The sequence below is a fragment of the Zonotrichia albicollis genome, chromosome 18 (assembly GCF_047830755.1).
Source record: "Zonotrichia albicollis isolate bZonAlb1 chromosome 18, bZonAlb1.hap1, whole genome shotgun sequence".
Taxonomy (NCBI): domain Eukaryota; kingdom Metazoa; phylum Chordata; class Aves; order Passeriformes; family Passerellidae; genus Zonotrichia; species Zonotrichia albicollis.
In genome coordinates, this window is record NC_133836.1 from 8274152 (window position 1) to 8299957 (window position 25806).

Sequence of the window (25806 nt, forward strand, 5' to 3'; positions counted from 1 at the left end):
TGGGGTCGGCCCGGCCCGGCCCGGCCCCCGCCGCCCTGAGGTCTCGGTGGTGCCTTTTCCATCATCAATCACTGATTTAAAAGTATCGCTGTGCCTTTTTCTATTTACTGTGCGTCCCCCAAATTCGGTACCATCTTCCTCGGCGGGGACTCCAACTACTTGTAGCCACAGGCTTTCTCAAACAAGCCCACGTCCTCTTCAGAACCGACACAAACTTTATTTCTTAGTTTCTTCAGGCACTCTGAAGGGAGAGGGAAGGGCGATTTTCCAAGAGCCATCTGACCACAGAACCACCCTCAGCTCTGCTGGTCTCAGATGAAAGCACCCTTGGCCTTGCCTCTCCCTGAGCTGCCCCGTGCAGCCTCAGCCCTGCCGTGCTGTGCCAGAACACCGCTGTGGGAGAGCAGGAATGCACCCTCAGTAGCCCTCAGTCCTGCCATTTGCCCTTTGCCATGTGCTTTTAGCCCCTTAGCTCTTACTGTAGCTGCTCCCAGCCCTGATGCTCTTGAGACAGCAGCAGTGCAGGTGTCCTCAGGTATCCAAGACACAGGCCTGGCAGATTTAAGTTACTACATGGGACATAAGTTACTACATCACATCTAAAATGCCACCAGACATCCATGTTCAGGTACCTGACTTGCTCCCTAAAACCTTCTCCACTGACCCAATGTACTGAGGAATTACTGCAGGACTGCTGGATGTGTGACCTCAATTCCCCTTTTCCCCACCCTTGTGTCGGTTCATGTCCTCGCTTGATCTAACACTTGTTCTACAGAAGTCACCAACAAAGTTCTAAGCTCTAAAATAAACTTTACAGGCTAATACAACCTGAAAAAGGAAATGTTATGCTTCTTACAGGCTTTCAAAAACTTGAAAAAATGCAACAAGTTTTTAATTATGAAGCACAGAATTATAATACTAAAATTAGTTCTTGAATAAGCTATTTGCTAATCAATATTTACAGTAATATAGTGCTTATTGCTACAAAACTCAATCAACATTTGTTAATGAAATAAGCTATACTGCACCTATAAGAAACACCTTAATCCTCACCTACTTCATATGCATATTATGAAACAGTTTGTAAATAGTTATTAAATATAGTTGATGATCATGATAACTTTATTCTATTAGATATGTAAAGAATTTTGCATTCATTTTACACCACGAAAATGGACTCAGAGGAAGCTGAAAGAGGCAGACCCTCATGGGGAAGTAGTGGAGAGATGCAAAGAGAGCCTGTGCTGGGTGAAGAGTTACACACGTGCCAGGCAGGCACAGGCTGTGAGAAACCAGAAGCTGCAGAGACTCTCTGAGGATTCTTGATGTGCTGCTGAAGTGGGATGCTGGGGATGAAGATTTAAAAATGCTGACTTCTGATAAAAGAACTGGTTCAGATTCTATGATTGTGAAATGCATAAATACCTAAATCTGATACCATGGTAACTTGGAAGAAGAGTTCCTACAACTGATTATCCAGATGTCTGCAAATATGAAAAACAAGCTGCTCCAGATACTATCTTGATTTCTTTATTTGCCAAAACTCTATTTATATCTTCAGCTCTTCTTTATTTGACTACATAGTTTTTCAAGACTACCATATGTCTTTGTATGTTCTCTAAAGATTTTTTCCCCCAAAATACAGTTATTCTGTCCCTCTTCTATACCTGCATTGAGACACAGAGCCAGCAAACACCAGAGAGTATTAGAAGCACCACAGGGAACTCTGAAATTACTATCTGTAATTTTAATCCATGAATTTACAGCTTGTAAGAGAGTGTCAGAAGTAGCTGCGATAATTATAAAATAATTGCATTTCCTTTAACAAGACAAAAATACCACCCACACTATAACCAACAACAGCCCAACCAGCTCTTAAGAAATTGGTGTTGAGCTGTCCTCACAAATGGACACTGAATTTTGAAATCCTTTATTACAGCAGTGTTTGAGAAGTTTACCCAGACCTGGGCACATCTCACACTCCTGCTGCCAGTACCCTGCATGCTCCCAGTGCCTGGGCAGATCTGATGGTGCCACACTCCTGTGCATGAGCAGGGACTGCAGTTGTACTCCCAGTGCTGCCTCTCACCTGGGTGCCACTTCCTGAGTCAGGACACGCTGCTGTACAGTCCTGGAGAAGCAGCAGGAATTTCTTTTCAGACAGAATTTCATCAATTGTACTCTTCTGTCAGCAGCAAAATCCAGGCCATTTGTTACATAGTTTAGAAGATGGTTCTGCATTTTTAAACTTGTCTTTTGGTGTGGTTTCTAGGTTGTATCCATTATTTTACTTGACACTTAAGAGTGTCCAGAATGCAGGTTTTAGTGTTTATCCTGTAATATCTTCAAAAGATTGGATACTATACTTACGGCTGCCCTCTGCCAAAGATAACTTTTTAAAGTTATCGCATTTCCACTTTTTAAAGCAACATAACTGTTCCACTTCTAAAAAAAACCTGTGCAAACAGACTTTGTGAACAAGTGAGCCACAAGAGCTCACTGGTTGAAAACTTTAGAAAAAAATTCTCCTGGCTACTTTACTGTTATGAAATGGCCATCTGAAAGAAAACAAACCTCATGAAAACTGAAGGGAAGAGGAAAGAATAAGAAGAATTTGGTTGCTGTATGAAACCTTGGTACCCCCACATTGTTTATACCAGTGGGAGATGTCACTACACCACAAGAACAACACAACAGAACCAGGGAAGGGAAAGAGAAGGGCAGAGGTGGTGATCAAGAGAGTGCAATAGTGATGTACTAAGAGAGATTAAAGTGGCTGAGGCTCTTCCACCTGCAGGGGAGGAGGCTGAGAAAATATGTTAAAGGCTTATGAAATCATAAAGGCAGGGGCTGAGATGATATGAAGCTGTTATTTGTCAGACTGGAATGAAGGTACACACACAGAGACTGCTCAGGCATTACAGACTGCCCAGAGACAGGTAATTCATGCTTGGAACTCCCTACCACAGGCTGTAGTAAAGGCAGCAGTCAGCAGGTTCAAAAGCAAACTAGTCAAACTAGGTAACAGGTCTATACATGAATTAAAGAAGAGAATAGGCATGGAATAATCATCTAATATCTCCAATTAGTGCTTGGTCATAATTATGGATACCTGGAAGTGTAAGGTGACAGACCATTGGCTTGCATGGTGGTCTCTAAATGAACCATCCTCCCCTGCCATGGACAGTGAGAGAGGGGTGACACAGGTGGGCCTCTGCTCTGGTCCAGCTGGACGCTTCAGACATTCAGGATTCCTTGGATAGGATGATTTCCAGAATACAGACTGAATTCAGATTTCAAATGGGTTCCAATACCTGGAAAATACATCAAAGGAACCTGTAATCCACAAGGGCAAAATGCATCTCTAGGAGCAGGGAAAAGGGTAAAAAGATAAGAGTAAAAAATTATTAATGCCTTAAATAATTATATGCCTCTCCATTGGAATTGTTAAATCTAAAATGGTTAAAAAAGACATAATTTATTATTCTGTTGACAATCCTTCATCCTTTATTCCTTGCCAACAATTTAAAATTTGTAGGTAGATTTTCTTGTCTTTTCAGTCTCTTAGATCTCTAATGGCAAGCATTTTAAAGCAATTAATTATGTATGATGATTGTCATCTGACATTTGTTCTGTCTAGTAAGTATCTATTGTAGAATTATAAACACATTGTCTTCCTCCTGCATTTTGTGTGTCATGAATGTTATTAAAGTGATTCTGTCCTGCATAGATGCCTTTCCCTTGAATGCAATATTTCTTAATAAAAACTAAATGCATTAAGTCTCCTTTGATGCTGGAAACTGGTCTAGAGATAGAGAGGGGAATGTACAAAGTATTACAACAATAACACCATGAACTTTATGCTCCTTTCTATTCATGCTTTATTAGCTTCTATCACCCTGAATCAGAGACAGGGTCCCATGATGCTAGAAACTCTGAATATCACAGTGAAAACGAGCATTTCTCTCTGAAAAAACCCCTGAGCAGCCGTGATAGCTGGGGACAATCACCTCCAGAGAGACCTAAGGGACCTGGAGGGACCATGGAGTGTTGTTCTTCAAAATATGAACTGCCTCGGAGGGCAGGAAGCTCTCAAAGTGTGGCAGGAGGCAAAGCAGCACAAGGACCCTGAACAGCTTCTCCTGCCCAGCAGCTGGAAGAAGGAGACAGGTTGTGACATGAGATCCCTTTCAAGGCAATTAGGTCCTGACTCCTTTCACATGAAGCCACTGAGACACAGGAATCAGTAACAGACAAGTGTTCCTTAACTCCAGAGTCTCCAAGGCAATAGGCTGCAAAATTTGGAGTATTCTTAGCTCAACATGGCTAAGATGGACCTAAGGAGCACCATGAAGTAGAGCTTCTCTAACTACTGCAGAAGTGGCTTACAGCCTTTGAGACTTGGATGAGGATGGTTGATTTGAGGGACAGGTGACAGAGGGCAGAGGAGAACAGGTCCCCTCTAGTGCGATAGAAGCTTCAAAGGGTGACATGGTGACATTGAGCCTCCATAGCCAAGGGAGCTCTTGCAGAATGCAGATCATGAAGTGAGATTTTGCAGCAGAAGCATGAGCAATGGAGGAAAAAGGGATAGTCTTGACAAAGAAATCTGTGTCATTGTGTTGGCTGATAGACCTGGAGATACAGAGATTCCCCTTAATCATGTGTCAGTACCTTATCCAAGAAATCTCACTTTAGTCAAACAATTTGGAAGAAGTATTGTTGTTGGCTGGGAGCCTCCACTTGTGCTCACTGTGTAGATATTAAATGTGGTTTCTGTAGCCAGGCAGCTCAGACGCTCAAGCAGTGATTGAAGACTTGGATTTTGAAAAGTCATACCTACCAAATTCTACTTCAAAGTGTAATATAAAAAGGAAATTCCTGTTAGAGGCAGCACACCATCCTAGTAGGGAGAGACTTCCAAATAGGTCCAAAATATTTTACACTTAGGAGCATCACCCTGTTTCAACAGAGGTCACATGGATGCCAAGCAGCAATTATTTACATGCGGTGTACCCTGATGAAAGGTACATGCCACGAGGCAGAGATCCACTGCTCTGGGTTCAAAGCTTGCAACTCAGCCCTCAGCAAAGAGCAAAAGTGGAAGTGTGACCTCAAGATGTGAAATTACTCATTAACCAAGAGCAGCAGGAGCAAAACTCAGCACCAATGGGATTTGTTACTCCAACCACTCATCATCAGTGAACACTTTGTGTATCAGCTGCTAACAATGCCCAAGGATCTTCCAAAAGAATGGTATACAGGGTGGCTCACAGCTACATTTTATGTGGAGTATTTAAAAATAAGTGAACATTCAAATATTTAAATTGAAATAACATTATTTAACATGCTTATTTGTTTAAAACAGTGGAAGATTTACTAGTTGTTGAAGCATTGTTGGTTTTTGTATCTATCTCAATATTTGGTTTGGGATACAAATGTGTTTTGTGTTTGGTTTTTGCAAACATGAGTGTTGGAGATGGCTTTCTTGTGACACAGGCTTACTTAAAGCAACGTATTTCTTGTAGTTTTTCAGCATTTGCTTCTAAACCCACCATTTAATGAAGGATAAACTTGTAAAACCTTATGAGAGTTATGTTGCCCATGCACTGTGTTTAGTTTCACAGTTAAATCACGAATGAATCTCTTTGATGAGAAGGGGATTTTGCAGATGAAAAGTGCCAAGGTCTAGTGTGGGTTGTACTGATTTGTGTGAAGTCACTCTGTCCCTCCCAGGTGGGGACACTCGAGTGCCATCCTGCACATCCACACTGCCCAGGAGCTGGTCTGGCCTCTGGCCTGCCTAAAGTACCTAAAGCCCTATCAGTAATTTAGAAGGTGCTTTTAGAATCTTTTCAATTTGCGAACCTTGAGTGTTTTACAGCGAGGTACAGAATGCAGAAAACGTCACCTTGCTGCTGGCATAAAGCTTCCCTTTGTTCCTCACTGCGGGCTGTCTCAGCCAGCCCGTGAGCCCCTGTTTATCGAACACAAAAGGGAAAAAGGGAACAGAACCGGAGCCCGGCAGGGAGCGGTTTCCGAGGCTGGCTCGGGCTGTGGGGACACCATTAGGTGGCAGCAGAGCCCGAGGAACGAGACCCCGCGTCCCTCGAGTCCGGCCGTGCCCCAAATGTCCTTTCTTTCCTCCATGGCACCAGGGTCGCCTTCAGGGGATTTTAAAAAGGAACTTCTAAAGCAAAACACTTGCTCTTCATCAATGTGATACACTGCAGCTCTTCTTAAAGCATATTAACTCTAGAGAGTTTCCAGTCCTTAAATACTTTGATACTTTCCCCTGCTAGCAATGTGTCCGGCCCATTGGGAACACAGGTCTGCACAATGCCCAGGGCTCGGTGGCTCTGCCACACACACACACGACAATCCACAGAGTGTCCCGAGGTAATCCCAGCACTGGAGCCCCCACACTTGTGTTTGCCCCACTGCAAGAAATGCTCTTGTACAGCAAAGCTGACACAGGCTGGATGCACTGATGGGTGCCCTTCTCTCCTCTAGTCTTAGCTCAGTTTGGAGCAGACTCTGTGGAAAACCATAACATTAACCCAAGTTTTACAGTTCCGGTATTTCAAACCCCCTAATGGTGTTCTAACCAAGAGTGTCATCCACTGAAGGGGACACCCTTTGCTATGACTTTTACCCCTGACCTTTCCTGCACAGCACATTTTGTTCCTGTGACCCAAGCACAACTGTTAAGCTGTCACATCCATGCAGAATGAGGACTTAGAGCTGGTGTTAGCAACTCACTGCTTATTCACAGACTGTGACAAGAAGACAGATCCATAAAGTAGGATCCAGCCCTTCAAGATGGCAAATTTGGAGCATGCTGGTTGGCAAAAGAATGAATTTGTGTTAGTTATGTCTTGTGTTATTTGTCTTCTTCATGGTGTTCACTGGATATGCCTTTACTCCTTATTGCCTGTAGGTAGAGATGTGATGAACATGGTTTGGCAGGAAAAGTTTAGATTGGATCTTCTTACAATAAATCACTAAAGAAAAGAAATCCTTATGTGACGTATTTCCCCAGCATGACCAAAAGCATGTCCCCAGTCAAAATGGCATCCTCCATTCTGTAATGGCTTCAATTCTGGCTGCATGCAAGCAGACAGATGCTCCCAGCCCCTGTCTCTGGGTGCATGTCCAGTCCCAGGGAGCCCATCCTTTCATGTGTTAAAATAAGGGAGTAACACATAGGACAGACAAACCACAAGTGTCCACATGAGTGAAAAAGCATGGAATGAGTTAGAGGAGTTGTTCTGGTACCTTGCATCTGGCTCCCAGTCCATGATTTTCACACTTGCTTTACCTAAAGGACCTTTTCCAAAGCAGGTGGAATAGCAGTGCTTCTCAGTGCTTGACAGTTCCTTCTGCATTCCTCAATTCCCCTTCAGAAAAACAGGAGTGGCAGAAGGATTGCCACAGCAAGTGATGACTGTCAACTTCTGCTGTTTCTTCCCATCGTTCCCAGAGATTTAATTATTAAAAATTTAAGAATACTTTACATTTTAAGTCACCTTAATTTCTAGTTCTTCATCACTAAATATTGTTATCATTTTCCTTCAGATTATACCAGTGACTTCAGAAAGCTCCAGCACAACAGAACAGTCTATAACTGATCTGTGAAACCCCAAGATCAAGAAGTTGTTGTTTTTTTATTAATGGTATTCATTCTCAAAATAAGAGAACATGAAGAAAGTTCTTAATGCTTCAAATAATCAAATCACAAAGTAGGAAACCATCTAAGTTTTAAATCAAATCCATCAGTCATGATCTCTGAGAGGGCTCCCCAGTGACAAGAAGCAGGGTAAAGACAAAAATAATTTTTCAGCAGCATTTACATTGTATTCTATATTGCAAAATAGGTTTCCAAATTCTAACAGAATTCTCCATTGCTTACCTTACCCTATTAAAGAAAGACAAAGAGTCTAGGGAGAACAGAGCTTCCATGGCTTATGGCTTTTAGAAATTACCTGCTAATTGTGTAATTTTAAAGTGATTGTCTTCCATTAGGACTACAATAAACAGCATGGTGGAAAATTCTATCTGATTACCTTTTCTAATGAGCTGCAGGAGGTTGTGGAGGCCAGAGCTGTAGAATCTTAAACATTTCACTACTGATTACAAACCTGCCTCTGAATTAATCAGATAATGAAGTGCATAGATGTAATGAACCTTATGCTGATCAACAAATTATTAGTGATCCTTGCAGATTTTTGGCAGGTTAAACACCTTTTTTTATAAGATTTCCTTAAGTAGAAAGTTTATAAAAAGTATGTGCTCTATATATAGTTTTTAATGCAATAATCAGTAGATATAAACTTTATAATTTACACAATTATTGAATTTACTCACAGTGTGTTTAAGTTCCTGTTGGGGCTCCGGGGGGTTGTTATTATCACAGATGCAGTTTAATTGAGACAGCAGCAATTAAAGATGAGCTAAATCTTGAGAACCTTTAAGTACAATCTCACTGGAACAGGTGGAGCTCTGACTCTGGAAATGAGAGAACAGGTTTTAGACATTGCCAGTATTGGTACTGTGGACAAGCCCAAATTCCTAAACCCAAACCCTCCCTTTTGGTGGAACTACTCCCCATGCCAGCATTACACTGCCCCTGCCCTGCTCTCCACCCTGCATTGTTCCCCCTCCAGCCATTTCTTTTCCCTCCATGTTTCATTCCTGTAGCTGGAGTTCAATTATACACTTCCATTTTGCAGAACAACTGCCCAGTTGTACCTGGCTGGGCAGGAGAACAAATCAAGTGGGTGCCACTGGGGCACACGTTTGCCCTGTGCTGTGCCCTGTGCTGGGCCTGCTCCCTGGGAGACACAGCCAGAAATGGCCTCACCTCCTCATCTGCTCTTTCTCCTGAGTTTGGGAGTGCTCTGCTCTTGGGATCCCTTTTGATTTTCTGCTTAGTCACCAGCTTAATACTCACTGAAAGATCAAAGTTATTACTGTTAAAATCTAATATACTGCTCTTGGCTACCGATGGATCTGGGGTATGGATGAGATAGACCTTTGCTCTGATCCAGGATGGCATGTCTTATGTTCCTATTATCACTTAAAATTTACTTTCCCCAAGGGGATGTGCTTGTAGAAGTCCATCTGTCAAGTGATTCATGAGAAGTGGACATAAAAGAGAACTGAATATGACTAACTGAATACATTAAAAAAATTAAACAAGTATCCCTGGCAAATGAATACTTGAAAGATCTCAAATAAAAACACTAAGAACTTGAATTTGTCACCTCTCTAGTCTCTGTTTTGCATTTTAAATGGTTGCACCTTTGATGAAACATTTTTTTAATGTTAAGTATTGCCCTTTTCTTATAAAAACATATGTGGCTTTTCCTTTCTATCTCAGTTGTTTTGGATTAAAAGAAGAAGAGGCAATTACGGAAATATCAAAGAAAGAGACAGAAGCAATGGCATGGATCAAATTATTATCTCATTGAAATCCAGGGCCTGCTATTTGCAACTTCAGTCGGACCAGGATTCATCCTCAGTGCCTGGAACAGTGGCAAATTGGTTTTAATCTCTGCACATTTCTCATCTGTGCCCAATATGATTTATCCTGCAATGCTCAGTTCTTAGTATTTGTCTGGATGGCTTTTAATAAAGATTGAATAAAAATGCCAAACTTCTTTTGTAAAGCAAATTTTGTAAGAAATTTAGTTTTTATTTCAATTCCCAGCTTCAAATGTTCAGGGTCACTGTGAAAGTAGAGCTGTTTCATAAACTTTTTGAAAGTACTTTTTCCAATGTTTGCTGCCGAGGAGTGAGAATAAGCTCAATTTTATGACAGTAACCGTTTTACACATTATTCCCAATATCAGTGTGTATCTTTCAAGTGGTGCCGTGTGTGTTGTAAACCAGGTATCATTGTGATTCTGAGAGGGCATAATCAGAATAGGTCAGCCAATAGATATGTGAGAGGTGGAAAGACACAACACTGACACTCTCATAAAATACTTTGATAATCTGATTTTTCTGCTAAATGCAGATAGAGAATTGATTACTGTAGGTTTGAGGGTGACATGCCTCTAAAATGTCTTTTTCTAAGTATGATTTTGAACACAAATTGTCTCATTGCTTTGGAGTTTTCATGAAAGGCTTAATTCATAATGTTAGAAACCAAGACCTTACCAGTTTCAGGAGATAAAGACATATATATGGAAACAGGAGATTGGGTTTATCCTCAGCAAATATCCACACACTCAGAAATGAAGCCTCACTATTTAACATAGCAGCCTTTGCTATAAATTAGCCCACTATCTCTTATCCTGTGTTTGTGTGCCTAAGGAGTGATGATTTTAAAATGCAAATATAAAATAGAAACACCATTTACATGTTTGGGGTCTTGCAGTTTCCCTCATGACTTTTCTAAATTTAATGAAGACAGTTCTCTCAGCCTTTCCTCACAGGTCATGTTTTCTAAATCTCTCAGTGCTTTAGCTCTCCCTCTCTTTCTCTGCCTCCCCACTTTTGCTCTTTTCAGACTGCAGAGTCCAGACGAGATCCAGCAATCTGGCTCGAGTCTCACAAGTGCTAAATTGAGCAGAGCAGCCACCCCCCATTTCCATATGTGCCTTTTGCAGACACATTCAGCCTGGGATGGATGACAGATCTTCATGCCATGCAGCTACTAACCAAGAGCAAAAATCATTCCTGATTTTCAGCTGATTAAATGGCTGAGAGTTACCAAATTTCCAGGTGTGCCAGAGCTGAGCAGGCTCGGTGCCATCCCAGCTGTGGAGTATGGTAAGAAGGCAGTGCAGAGAGGGCTCAGTCCAGAGAGGGCTATTTGTTAGAGCATCATGATGGGTCAAAGAAAGTTCTTGGCAGGCAACACAAGCTCTTGGTCAGATGTTATGCAGTCCTGGTTTATATCTTGTTTTTAATGTATGAAATTCTTGTGAAGTTCTTCAATAACAAAACTCCTGTTGCTCTTCTGCATGTTGTTCCAATGTCTGAAAATCTACAGACTGAAAATCTAGGTGCTTTTGTTTACAGAGGCTTGAATTCACAGATTTGCCACTGAAAGTTATTGCCCATCCATTTAACAAATCTAACATTTCCACATGGCTCCCAAATTCCCACACCTCAAGGTCCTTCAGGACACACAGTTAAAATTAGATTGGAAGTCTAAAATAGTGTAGACAGATACTTCATTTATCTGTAAATCTTTAAACAATGGAAGACATGCAGAACACTAATGGGTCAATGTATATTCATTAAATGAAGTTGAGAATTCAGGCAAGTCTATAAAGTGGTTTTTCTTTGTAATTTTCTCTAATTTTCCTATGTCTTCTTAGAAAGAGTTTTGGGGCATTCAGTGGACATTCACAAGCAAAAACCACTGCTATGCAAGTGGATTAGAATCTGGGTGGGGCTTTAAAGAGAACAGAATAGATGATTGAATAAACAGGAATGGAATAGAATAGAAAAGAAGAAAAATAGATCATTTTATAATACATGCATGCAGAGGGCTAAATTCACTGCTGCCATCAGTTGCTCTCTCTTGATTTAAATGAATTTCTGTCCATTTACTCCAATCTGACCAGATGTGCTGGCCAAGTACATTTGAAAGCTTCCAGAGTATCTGGTCACAGGAATGAGGACTCTCTGGATTAACTGCCTGTACAGATTTGAGTAACCCAACCACCACACATTCACCAATCACTCAGGACTGCTGGCACCCTGCACCTGTGGCTGCTTTCTGACTTGTGCAGAGCTGTGAAGGCTGCAAGTCAAATCCACTTTAGCTGAGCAAAGCACCTCGGATGCCAGTTTTTGAATGGATAGCTCTATAAATCTCAGTGTGGCCTTTTGAACTGTATATTACTATAGAACTGTGGGAAATCCCTTTTGGGAGAGAAGTGGCACAGTTGATATTTATCACTGCAAAGTCTATTGCAACACACTGTCTCTTCCCTTTGAAATAAAAGCTTTTGAATAACAGATGATCAACTATATTCACACCCCAAGCGAAACCCAAATATTTCTGGCATTTTGCCAGTATCGGCTTGGGTGTGAAATATTTGACATTTTGCATTAATTTTTTACAATAATAAAAGCACTTTCTCAGCTAAAATCTCCTTTGCCATCCAGGAAGTGCCACTGGGCTTGCAGCTGCTCCAGACTCCTGCTCAGTAAATCCATGTCCCACGAGTGAAGGGAGTTGCAGTCCTGGGCACTGAGCTCCCTGAGCACATACAGAGGCCACCATGGCACAAACACTGACCCCACCCACAGTGTGAGCAAGAGGAATTGCTTTGGGATATATTCTGATAAAGGCAATTGCATTAATCTATGCTCGTGACCAGTGAAACAAGGCTGCTGTGCAGTCTGTGTGCAATGTGGCTGAGTTAGCACCAACACAGGCATCTTACCTCAGCAGTTCCAAAATCTCTAGCTCTGCAACCTGAATGTAGCATTAACTTATCTTCCTCTCTCATGTATTGACATTTCTTTCCTTTGGGGAAGGAGGCATAAGATTTTAATGAACTCAGAAAGAAGATGTTAACCTTGTAGGAGGGATCAGTCACAGAGTCCTGAGTTAATTTATATCATTTGGTCATTTGAGTGTTGCTGCTAACAGGGTCAGTGCTCCTCTCTCCAGGAGATGAGCAGTCACCCACTAAACTCCACTTGTGGACAGTTTTGGGAACACAGGCTGGTCAGTCTGTGAGGACCCATGGAGTGAAGGCTGACAGATTTCAGACCATGGAGCTGCCCAGCTCCTGCTGATGTGCACTGAGGGAACAGACCACCCTCTCTGCAGGACCTTCCTGAGAAAGCAGAGCTGTCAGTCCTACTTCCAGTGTCTCAACCAAACTGTCTTAGCTGTAATTAAATAGAAATTGAGAGGAGGAATAAACCTTTCTCTCCCTACTACAACAGTCACTTCTAGCATTCACTTCATCTCCAAGGAGAGATCTGCCACGGGGAATTTCACAGGACAGAAAGAATGCTGCCACTTGTGGATATGGATTTTTACAAAGGAACACTTGTAGGTATGAGGTTTAGGCTCTCACTTGTGGTTCATTTAAAGACATCTACCCTGGACTTGATTTAAAGGCATGAAAGCTCCTCATGATGCAGACAGAAAGCCAAGACCCTTGACCCTCTAGATCCATGATCTGAACAAAAGTTTTTGCTTAAATTGCTCAGAAGAATTTGTAATCACTTCAGGACTTCCATAATCTTCCTATAGGTGAATCAGGAATGGTTTCATACTTCAAATGCTCTCTTCCTTGAAAGGAGTAAATAACTGGGTTTTGCCTCTTTAAACAGGAGAAGTTGCATCATGAGACACAGTCCCATGAGATCTCCAGGTTATGTGAGCTTCCCTTCTGGTCAGTGGACACTGTCAACAGCAGAATTGCAGTCGGCAAAAGTCTTGGAGCATTTGGATGCTCCCTAACTTCCACCTAACCCTATTCTACAATTGTATTTCTACCAAAAAATAATTGAAAAAAAAGTGTAAAAAGCAAAAAGTCCCTATACCTTAAAGGTATTTGGTTTTATAACAGTGGATCTACATAGGCATCTGCTGGCCAGAAGACTTCCCTCATTTATGATGTTAAGGCTTGGGATACATGACCTAGTGGGCAGGAAATTAGGCACACACACAACTTACCCTCTTTCAGACTCACACAGAAACAGGATAAAGAGAAGCTGGTGGGGGGAAGAGGATGGAGCAAGAGGGAATGAGAGACAGAACAAGCACAGTTGTTCCAGCTCCTCATCACATCGTTTTTATCTGTGATCACCTCCAGCTTTGCATGGGGTGCTTTGGGACAGCCCTGGCTGTGTGAACAACCATGGGCATGTGATGCTCAAATGAGAACAAAAGGCACTGTGAAACCCATGTACACTCCATGCTGCCTGAAGTATTGAAAGCCACTTTTAGGAGACAATTTACAGAAAAATAAAAAAGTTTACAAACTGGTTTATGAGACAGTTAAATGGTTCTTTGGGGGGGGTCTTTATAATTGAATTATAAGAACAAAAGAAATCTGAGGAGCAGGCAGAGGCCTTAAGGCCCAACATGCTTGACCTCATTTGGTTTAATTGCACTGCTGGCTCCCTCACTATAACCTTCACTTGGACAACAGTCTCTGGAAATCATTTAAACTCCTTGCTTCAGTTGCCTTTGCTAGAGATTTAGTCAATAATTTTATTGCCTCCTTGGTAAGTTAGCTCTGAGTGCTCCAGTCTTTAATTAAAAACCTCTTAGGTTTGAATCTTTTAGCAATATGAGCATATTTATCAAAGATCATTATCAGAACCTTCTGTAAATTTTATAACTTCCTCCTAATCATCTTGGGGATGCTGTTTTCCATTGTGGATGAACCCAGGTCCCCTGGAGCAGGGCACAGAGCTGAGGGCAGGCAGCACTGCACAGCTCCTGGAGGAACAGTGAGGTGCTGGTGGGAGGGTGCCCGGGGCAGCAGGGACAGCAGGGACAGCAGGGACAGCAGGGACAGCAGGGAAGTGTCTGCAGCTGGGGCTGAATGGGCCCAGGGGAGGAATCACAGCACTGGGAATCCCTGTGCCACCCCTGCCACCTTTGTTACTACGGCCAGGGGCTAACAGGGTGCAGATTTTGTCTTCCTGTGTGCTGCTAGTGGCTACAGCAACATGGATACCACAGTCCCCAAGACTTCCCTTCCTTTGTACATTGAAAGTGTTAAATTTGAAGCAAGCCCTTCTTGAGAGTCTTAGCTTCAGATTGACTTTTTCATATCTGCCCTCCATTAGCTTTTTATTTTTAATATTTAGGTTATTTCTTTTAAAATCAGGTCCTGTTCTTCAGGAGGGTTTCTGTTCAATCTTTCTGAATCACAAATTCAGTGCCACATGATTTCAACTCTAAGTGATCAGAAGTGAATGCCTGCAAAACTGGAAATAGTAATTCCTCTTCTGAACTCAATTGTGATGTTCTGGCATCAGAGCAGGGGTTAACAGTGAAATGGGCACCACTAAAACACTAAAACTCCTGGTAAAGTGATTCTATCAGGACTCAGTGAGAGGGCTGGGGAGGATGCTTTTCTTGGGAGTATGTTTTGGAAACACTTGGGTCTGATCCTGGCCTGTCTCATGCTCTGAGTCCTCACACAAAGTGTGCCCAGTGTGGTCCCTGGGCAGGGGGATGGCCTGTGGGGACGGGGCTGGGACAGACACGAGCAGGGCTCAGGGGCTCTGTCCCCATGGTCCCCAGTGAGGGCTGCCAAGGCAGCTCAAGTTTCCTTGCCACGATATACTCAGAGATAGCACCTTTTTCACCTGTCCATAGTCTTCCAGCCTTCTCCCAGGGCAGGATCCACCCAGGCAGATCTGAGGAGGATTTCTTGAAGGATACAGCACCCAGCAGCAGGCAGCTCTGGCTCCTCACTGCCTGCAGGCAATGGGAATGCTCAGCAGTTCCCTGGAGAGGTTATCTAGGGCTGGAGAGACCCTCCTTGCACCTCTGTTCCCACATAAAATTTGAGAACAACCTGCTTCCTACCATCAGAAGTTCAGCCAGATCTCTCATAGGTGGGATCCTGGGCACCAGGGCTGGCTGTCACACTGTCCTCCAGCCCCAGGATAAGGCACAACCTTTCTGCCTCAGTTTCCCTTTCTGCAAAATTAGGGTAATTGTAGTGGACACCTCAAGAGGGAGGGGGTTCAGAGAGATTAATGAGCTCTTTGTAAAGTGCTTTGAATATGAATATTGCTATGGATAGTAAGTGCAAACTATCAATTATTAAGTGGGAGTCAGGTTTCAGGAGCTTTATATCAGGGAAAGGTTAAGGAAGTGCAATAGCAGAAGACATGTAATGAAGCTCAGTACTGCCCCATTGCACTGGCTGTGAGAAGCTAATATCCACAGGAAAATTCCAGCTCTGTAGCCTATGCAGAGTATTTTGCTCTGCTGCTATAATGATGACACTTAGAATTAGACCGACATAACCTAGAGAGCTCTGGGGACTCATCATCTCTGAGATTTCACTTAATTATTGGCAAACTCTGTCATTTAGTATCCCAAGCAGGCTGCACTATGTATAACCAACACATCTAATTTGATTTCATCTTGAATTGCTCCTATGAGTGGTCTTGAATGGGACCGCATCTGGTATCTTGGCAACGTCCCTTCTTCTCGTGGAGAGAGCTGTCCTTGAATCCATAAAATGGATCTCCTGCAGCAGGGGGGGAGTGGGCATGGGGGGGAACCCTCTGGGAGCACACAAAGGGAGGCTTGGCTTACATGCACATCTGACATGTTTAGGTTTTTAATACTTTTTTTTTTGAGATAAATTATATCCATGAATCTTGGTGTAAATATTTTTTTTTAGCTAGGGCAGTGGATTTAAGAAGCACTTAGGATACTTGATCCTTAATTTAAGCTTTCAAGAAGGAATTTGTTGCTGGTTTGTGTGGACAAAACATTATTGCTTTCCTCTATGTGATATACAATTAGAAGGTGGTGTGGGAGATCAAGTGTACACAAGGAGTAAAGCAAGCTAATCATAAAAGAATAATCAGAAGGTGATTTTTCTGTGTAACTGAATGAGGTTCAGAATTCTGGCATGTAGGACATCAGGATCACTCAGCTTCCCACTAACTCAAGATTTCTCTGTCCAGCCAGCCCTCCCTGCTGGCAGTGGCTTGTGAAGAGGAAAAATCATCCCCAGTTTTCATGTACACCATAGAAATGAGCAACAATTCACAACTCGTTTCCTTCTTCAGGATTTGGATCTTACAGTTTACATAGGAATAAACCCAGGTGAAGGAATAAGTGGTTTCCATACAGGATGTCTGCTGTGCTGATGGGGGAAATGTTCAGATAGAGAATATACATATACTTCTGTGCCATAGTTTCAGTAACTTCTCTCAATTTCTATTACTCTGTGATAAAATGATATTTCCTGAATTACAGGAATTTTCTGTCACTTAAGACTTTCTGTTCCCTTTTGCTGCAGCAAACTTAAATCACTGCATTTTCCTTCTGGTCACTAAGACCTAATCCTGTAAAACTGAAAGCACAAGGACTCTTGTCCTATGTTTCTAGAGGAGGAATATCTTACAACATTTGTGATCTAAATTGCAATACTCTCCCTTTGTGTCACAAACTGGACATCCTTGGGACTCATGTTTCAAAAGAAGCATGGTACTTCCAGCTGTGAAAGACAGAGGCACATCAGGAAGAAGCTCAGGACTAAATTGAACAAAACAGTTCAGGTTTTGTTTTATGCTCTGTAACTCAAAGTTACACTTTTTTCAGTCTTCTCCTTGCCATTCCCAGACTACCAAATTAAAGTTTCAGTGGGATTAAAATACAGATTAGAACCCTGAACATTACCAACTACTTGGTAACTTGGTGAACTTCTGTGAGCTTACTTGACAAACTCACAGAACTTTTTATTTTCCCAAAGGAAGATCCAGTCTTATCCTATTCAAAAGAAAGCTCTGGTCATTTCTTGCTTTAAAGACAGACCTTTTACCAGCATCTAGGATTGCAGAAACTCTTATTTACAGTGATAGTGTCTATTTACTCCTTTACCTTGCTCAGTTCTCTCCAGCAGAGTGAAACCACAGTACCACGTGCACTTGTGAATATACTGGTTTTGAGTGGTTGGAGTACATTCATCAGCTCTAATAAAGTGCTCAGTGCTTCCTGGATGTACAGGATATGAATCACATAATGTGAAGAAGATGACCACATAGCATCCTCATTACTGAGCTGGGGCAGTGCTCTGCTGCCTGCAGAGCAGCTGTGCTGGTGTGTGACTCTGCACATGTCAACAGACTGAGCTAAGGGAGGGAGATGGATGCAATTCTCTCCTCAGGCACACAGGAGTTAATTATGAAAAGGTGTGATTTTTGATTGGTATTTTCTTGTGTAATTACATCCCTGACTTAACATGGCTTCATTCTGACTATTCCTCCCAGTAACAGCATTAAGGTTTCAAGTACAGAGTGATAATTGCTATCAATATTTGCACTTCAGGTTTGGTCAGATGGAGGAACTTCTATGACCTTCCAAAAAAATGGATTAAAAAAATGATGCTAACATCAGGATAGTTGGGGTGATTTATAAGGGGGGCAATGTTTGGAATCAGGATGGAGTTGGCAGTGTTGCTGGGACATCTCTAAGTAACCCCATTGCAGCAGAGTTCCTGCAACCTGAGACCCACACTGAGTGGGACACTTCCAGTTTGTGCACTGGTTCCATTACACTTCAACAAAGCTGGGCTAACTAGCAAAGAAAGCATTTATAAGCATCTATGAAAATAAGTGATGTCAGGATAAAACTAATCAGAACAAAGGGACTTGTGCCTATTTTAAAGTATAAGCAGATCTGGCTTTAATTGCTTTTTTGAAAACTTTTGCTCAATGTGGGCCTTTCTTCAATTTAGAGAATAACATACAATTTTTGGTTACTTTTAGATTCAAACCATTGCTGGCATTGTGCAATGGAACAGTTTTTAAAAAATATTCCAGGGCAGTCCTTTGATTAAAAAACTTGATGACTGCCAGACTAGACAATCTCTTGGGGCCTCTGCCAGGCTTATGGTTCCATGATTTGTCATCACTCTGGAAAAGACTCTGCTCTCATTCCTATCTGTGTAGCTGCACTGTCTTCATTTTACACAATGAAGAGATGTGGAGAGGCTGAAGTAGCTTGCCAAGAACCAAAAGGGGATCAGTGATCACATCTGGGCAGAACTCAGCCTTCTTTTTTCCTCTGTATAAGCAAAGAGCACAGCCTCTGACAGAACTGCCCAGCTCTTGGAGCTACCTTCCCTACAGACCTTGGTGCCTCATCCTTCCAGTCAAATGCCAGTTCCACAAGCAATGATTTTCATTAATTCCTTTTGCATTCCTTCATTTCTCCCTCCTCCTTCCCATTTTTTTCCTAATTCCATCTCTTCACACACCCCTGACATCACCTGCATGCCTTCCCAGGCCTCCGTTGCCACTCTGTTCCCATCACTTCCTTCCCAATGGCTTTTGGGGTCACAGAAAGAGTGAACACATGTGCAGAGGTGGGAAGAAGAATTGGAGACAGGTTTGATTTGTGGGAAAGGTAAAAAGGCTGAAGAAGAAGACCCAGCCTGTGCTGGCCTTACCATAAACTGCAGCTTATGAAAACTCTCATGAAAGAATTTAACACAGAATTACCAGGAAATGCCAGGAACATTTCAGACTCCCTCCTCCCTTTTACCAACAGGTACAACATGCCAAAGCATATGACACACTCACAGCCACAAGACTGCAGAGTTCCTGTCCTTATTTAAATCAAACCTGCAACAACCCCTCAGTATTTGGCTTCCAAGAAAAATGACTGTACAGTGATTTTGTCTGCCTATTCTTGTCCCAGTAATGTTTCAATTGGATGGCAAATTTCTAGGAAAATGTTTCAAAGCTATTAAGTTCCCACATGTTTCATGAAAGTGAGTGCCTGGACAGAAGATGAAAGTCTTTGCCATAAAAAGTTCCTATGCCTCATAACAGAGATCTGGAAGAGGTCATGTGGTTGCCCATCCTGCTCTGAGCTAGGCTAAAACATCTACATTTTCCTCAGTGAAGGATTTTTGAGTCTTTATCTCATCTGGAAAGCCTCTAGCAAGGGGATGCCTCATCATCCCCTGACAAACCCAGAACTGCCACCTAAGCTTTTCCTTCACACACTGCTGGCATGTCAGCTTGGTATGGAAGACAGTTTTAGGGAAATGTAAAAAAAGAAGGAAAATAGAAAAAGGAGAATACTTCTGGGTAACAGCCAGCTCTGCATCCTGATACAGATAACACAGCAGCTGTCTGTAGAGGCAGATCCTTTCAAAATTCAAAAGATTATTTGGAGAAATCTGTCCCAATAGTGCCATAAGCACAGAACAAAACAGCAGTGCTGGAAGTTGCCAATTTGTTGCTGACAATGCTTTGTGTCACTACCCTCATTTTGGAACACGAGATGGAAAACACAGTCCTAATACCTACTTATCTCCAATAGCCTCTGCCCCTTGTTCATTTCATTTTTGGTATAAATCTACTCTCCACATCATATCCTTTAGTGAAAGCGAGGGACCTGGGGCTAAGTGTGTGTAAATATCACCCAGACATTGCTCAGCCTTGAATGCAGGCGGGGCAGCGTGCTCTGTTTGAAGTGTGGGAGGTGAGAGGACACAGCAAAGCTCCCTCTCCACTGAGGAGAGGGAGCACACAGCCAAACCCATCTTCATTGTAGAGATGCAACACAGAGCAAAGCCACCTCCACCGAGGAGATGGAGCACAGAGCAAAGCCACCTCCACCGAGGAGATGGAGCACAGAGCAAAGCCACCTCCACCGAGGAGATGGAGCACAGAGCAAAGCCACCTCCACCGAGGAGATGGAGCACACAGCAAACCCACCTCCACCGAGGAGATGGAGCACACAGCAAAGCCACCTCCACTGAGGAGATGGAGCACAGAACAAACCCACCTCCACCGAGGAGATGGAGCACACAGCAAAGCCACCTCCACTGAGGAGATGGAGCACAGAACAAACCCACCTCCACCGAGGAGATGGAGCACACAGCAAACCCACCTTCACCGAGGAGATGGAGCACACAGCAAAGCCACCTCCACCGAGGAGATGGAGCCCACGGTGGCCTGGCCCAGGGCTCGGCGGTGCTGAGGGCACACTGGGGCCACTCACCGAGCTCGCCCCGCGGCCACCGAGCGGAACCCAGCAGAGGGCACTGCTGAACCAGCGCCTGCAGAGGCTCTCCCCGGGCAAAGCCGCTGCGGGATCTCGCTCCAGAGAGATCCTTTCACACACACAGGGGCATCCAGAGCGGAAATCCTGACAGAAAATCCTGAACTTTCTGGGGAAAAAGCAGACACATTCGCTGGCGCCTTGCTTCCCCGATGAGAGTTTGGTTTGCCAGGGAAAAAGTGATAGTTTTCCATATCCTCCAGCTCATGGCCACGGCTCTGAGTGCAGCGTTTCCGCCAGGTTTTCTGGCAGTGTCTAAGAGCTAGGGTTTGTATTTCAACATGTATTAAAACAAAAGAATATGGGGAGGGGCAAAAAATTATTGTTTTAACGGGAAGGGAGAAGGCAAATGCACAATCTGCAGACTTTTCTTTTCTTTACATTTTGTGCAAACCGGTCGCTTACCGGGTGATCTTCCCCTGTTGCTGCCATCCTGCCAGAGCAGCTCATGTTGCCCTTCCAACCACACTGCAGTGAAAAGGAGGTTTAAAAATCCATCAGCACTCACAGAATGCATTGAGCAGTGCTGCTCAGTCCCCCCTGCCCTCAGCAGCAGCTCCTGTGCTTTGACTGCACACTCTGTGGGCCACAACTGTCCCAGGGTAATTCAGAAATACTGAGGGGGTTTAGTTCTGGCTTTCCCATTTCAGAGCTGTCCTTTTCTTGGCTTTCAACTGCTTATTTTATTTAGTCTGTGTTGAATGCTCTGTCCCTTGACCTTTCACCTTTCCAGGAAAGTTCAGGATTTTGCCAAACATGCCAGGGGAGGGCAGAGGCTGAGCAGTGAGGGAGTCAGGCATTGCCCCTTCTTCCCAGCACCCAGGCTCTGTGCTGTGCCAGCTCACAGTAAATCTTGCTGCCCCTTGCCAATGGGCACTGCCTCCACACATAAACATCACAGCAAAAGTGCAAGAAAGATTTTGTTAAACCTTTTGGGAAAGAGGATACCATTTAGAGGTAATCCCAAAGATTCATCGAACTTTACAGTCAGTAGAGGGGTGTAGGAAAGTGGAGAGGCACTTTTACTTCTGAATACAGCTTGATTTTATACCTGTGAGAAGAGTTGAAAAACTTCTCTTCCCCTTGTCCAGGAGAGAAGTGTCAGGTATTAAAAAAAACTCATCTGACTTTGGGGAAATAAAGGCCCTAAGAATCAACTCTCCATATGCTCCTTTGGCTTCAGGTTAAAGTTAAAATCACCTCTTTCTATCAGTAGGTTTTGTTCTTGTTTAAGTGACAGCAATGTTCATTGTGGCTCAGCCTGGCTGCTCAAAGGCTTGTCCATCTATTGCTGGGTGGTTAAATTCTCAGGTTTTGAATTCTTGCAGGTGACTCAAGGAAATAAGATTTAGTGGCTTTTAAAAAAATTATTACTTCTAAGAGACAGACGGATTGCAAACAAAGGGCTGGTTCCTGCTCCTGTTGAAGGCATGGAGTTGAGGCACCAGAGTTCATTCCTGACTGCCTTAGGTGTTCAGGGAGAAAGAAAGAAATAAGAGAGAGCTGTAAGGCTAAAAGCAAGCACTGACATGCTGTAAGACCTTCATGATTACCTCTGGGGGGAGAAACACAGCCTGTAAAAAAAATTATAAGAGGATAACTGCACCTTCTTCATGAAAATGAGCAAATTCCAGAGTGTTTCTTCTGCCTGCTATGTGATTTGCTTCAGCTTCATTTCACGTGCTGTCTCACACAATAGCCTCCGGGGATTCTCAGGGAAAAAAAATTTAGCTGCCTCACCTTCTATGCCCAATTCCTGCCTTCCTGCAAGGAAATTATTTGCTGCTTCCCTAACAAACCTGCTTCAGTTGTCACTGTAGGTAAGGTTATGTCAACACTGCTATTATAAACTCCTCTTGTCAGGAATTTACAAGTTGGCTGTAAAAATTCCCTTTGCACTTAATTCTGGCAGAGATGAAAAAGCCCCAGGAGCACATTAAAAAAAAAATAAAAATCAACATTTACATATTAGATTTTAACACTTTCCAAGAAATGAATACTTCAATGTTAATGCAGACACTGTATGACCAGACAAAGACCTAAACAAATGGGTCCAGTCAGGGAGGGAATTCTCTACTGAAATAAGTCACCTTGGAGTGCCCTGCACACCAGTGCTGCAAATATGGAAATGTCACTCTGAGTGCCACCAGAGGAATAAGAACAAAAGTGCCCTGGAAAACCTCATCTACTTCACTGCAATGATAAAATGCAAGCCATCCTGTTTATTGAGGGACACATCCTGTCTATCATACCAAGAAGCTGAGTTTAATGTTTGAAGATTTCACTAGAGTTGAGGAAGGATTTTTTTTAATCTGTCTGAAGTATTTATCTCACCTTCATCCTCATCTGAGCCCCTTGTAATCACCAGCACATTTAGCTTTCCTGGTGCATTACTGCCGTTTATTTTCATTTCAGAAACAGAACAGTGATATGGAGAGAGGTTAAATGATTTGCCCAAGGTCACAGAGAACAAGCCTGTGCTCTGGGAAAGGCACTGGCCCATGGCTGGGACCCACCCCAGCTCTCTGTCCATCCTCTCGTGGCTTGCTAAGGGGTAAGGACAATTTATTGTGCTTAATACAGCTCTGAACCTACAGTTTCTTTTCTCTTCCCTGGGCTTCTACTTGGCAGGATTTAACAGTTACTGGCTTCATTCTCCCTCTCCACTCCCACCCTTGTTTTTTATGGGTCTAAGAGGAGCCTGAAAAGGTCTGATTTTGGATCTGAGGAAGTGTAGAGAGCCTGAATTGTTTGTGTATAAGAAATGTTGCTGTGTAGAGGCTGAAACAGAGACAGGGCAGATTTGCTGTGTGCAGAGGTGTGTGCTTTTACATTCTGCCCAGATCCATATTGAAAAGGAGAACTACATGGCACTAAGCTAAACTCTGGAAGCCTTGAGAGAAAAAAAGGGGAAGGCCAGGAAAAGGAAAAAGAAGATAGAGAATAAGCAGTAAGTGGGTTTGATACAGTCTTTAGTTCATTTTCAAATGCTATAGGGGATCAACAACTGCAAGAAATTATAATAATCCAGTTAGAACTAGTGCAGCTTCAATAAGACCACATTTTTAAAAGTATGATTCCAGCTCTCTAAACTCTTCCACATATTTAATGCATGCAAATATCTACACCCATATGTATGACTCTGCAAAGTTATGTTTGCAGCCTTGCAAACCACATTTTAAACAAAGACTCAGATCTCCATCTTTTTCCTCCCCTTAACTGTTCAGGACAACACAAGGAGTGCTGCTTCCTCCAGTGACACCAAGCAGGACGTGCCCTAAGCTGGGGCACCCCAGGCCCAGCTCTGAGTGAACAACAGTGTCAGTCTGCCAAGGAAAGGACCAAATTCTCTGGAACAGAACAGGCCCAAGAAGCACAAAAGGAATTTACAAAGCAAGATTTTGGTAATATGGTCCATTGGCTTTTGATAATAAAAACCACATTGTAAATGGCCAAGAAATTAATCTTTAAAAGGCAGCTGTAGCCCATGTGTATTAACTATTTTTCAAAGACATTTCCTCTGGATTTTTGTAACCTTCTTAATACATGTTTCCAGCCAGCAGAGATGTTATGCTCTGTGGGTGAAATATAATATGCATTTTTAAAACATTTATAAATATGTATACACCCTATGGATTCACACGGCACTGTAGGAGCTCTGCTCTGGTCTGCAGTCTTTAAAAATTAATTACAAATATACTAAGGTGTATATTCAACACAATGCATGGGGATTTAGCCACATAAATTTCATTAAGGCTGACGAGAGGTGTGCAGTTAAAGCCTTGCATATCAAGACATCATGCATAAAGAAAAGCCTGTCTAATTAAGTATTTACTTATTAAAGCGGAACAGCTCTGAAGGGCATGCATGTTTATCTAATTTTATTTATTCCTTTTCAAAACAAATGAAATGTACACATGAGTACACACATGTGCACACAAACACACACCTATATTCTGCAGAACATGGAATTTTAAAATTTGATATGTTAATATGTTGAAAAATAAATTAAAATGATTCTTCAGCTATTGTTATTTTTTGTAACAAGCAAGATTAAAACATCCCTTGAGGTCACAAACTAGGAACATGTAAGTAACCTGACAATGTGAAATGGTATTTTCCTGGTATTAAAGGCATTGGTGGCACATTTTAGTAGAGTTCCAATTGTGACACATAGTACTCAAAGCTGGGAAATTCTCAGTTCCCTTACCTTGTTTCCTCAGGTCTCACTTTTGCCATCATAAAACTTCTTTCCTCTTCATAACAGGGGTAATGTAGATGGCACACAGCCTGCATTAACGTAAAGCCCTGGGTTTAGCACATGCATGTGGGTAGAAACTGGGTATTTTGCATGAATGTTGTTAATTTCTGGACATGAAGGAATGCATTTCATACAACTGTTTAGTTTCTTCTCTAGATTTAAATTCTTCTCTAGATTCAGCAATCTCTAGATTACTGAATGGCTCCAACATGTGTTTGCTGCCAAGTTCAGGATCTGAAGATGTTGCTCCAATGTCTCTTCTGAGCACTTTGATGCCATCTACTAGATCATTGTGTTAGGGGCCAAGTTAAGGCCAGCAGGGTAAAGGCAATTTATAACCCACATAGTGACATCAGTCTAACCTAGCAACCTCCCTAGCAACACTGCCAAAGCATCACAATGTGGCCCCCATAGCTCAGATGATATGAAGATAGCAGCATTGTTAGGGTGGGAGGTTGCCACTTTGGCCTAGCAACAAATAACAGCCTGACCTTGGGATCTATTGAAAGCGGAGAAGCCAAGCAGAACAGAAGGAGAACCACCAAATGAAAGCCCAAGGGTTCCTGTCTATTTATTTTATGTAACCTAAACAAATTCTTCAGAGAAAAATATGGCAATGCTTCCAGACACGCTGCATGCTTATATATTCAACATTGCTTTTCCACATGGCTTGTTAAGAGATTTTACGTTGTGATTTGGAAATCACAAAACCTGTGTGCAGAAAAAGGATGAATAAAGAAAGCACTCCAGCCAGTTCAGAGTGGTGACAAACAGGCTGCAC

At 42.6% G+C, this 25806-nt stretch overlaps 1 long non-coding RNA gene across 1 annotated transcript; it reads right to left on the reverse strand.

Moving 5' to 3' along the window:
* Positions 1-2999: 2999 nt before the first annotated feature.
* LOC141731165 (uncharacterized) lies at positions 3000-25319 on the reverse strand. The gene is made up of 3 exons (XR_012583117.1): positions 24975-25319; positions 8368-8508; positions 3000-3314 (listed from the first exon to the last, which is right to left on the reverse strand). It is a non-coding gene; the product is annotated as an uncharacterized LOC141731165 (long non-coding RNA).
* Positions 25320-25806: the final 487 nt, after the last annotated feature.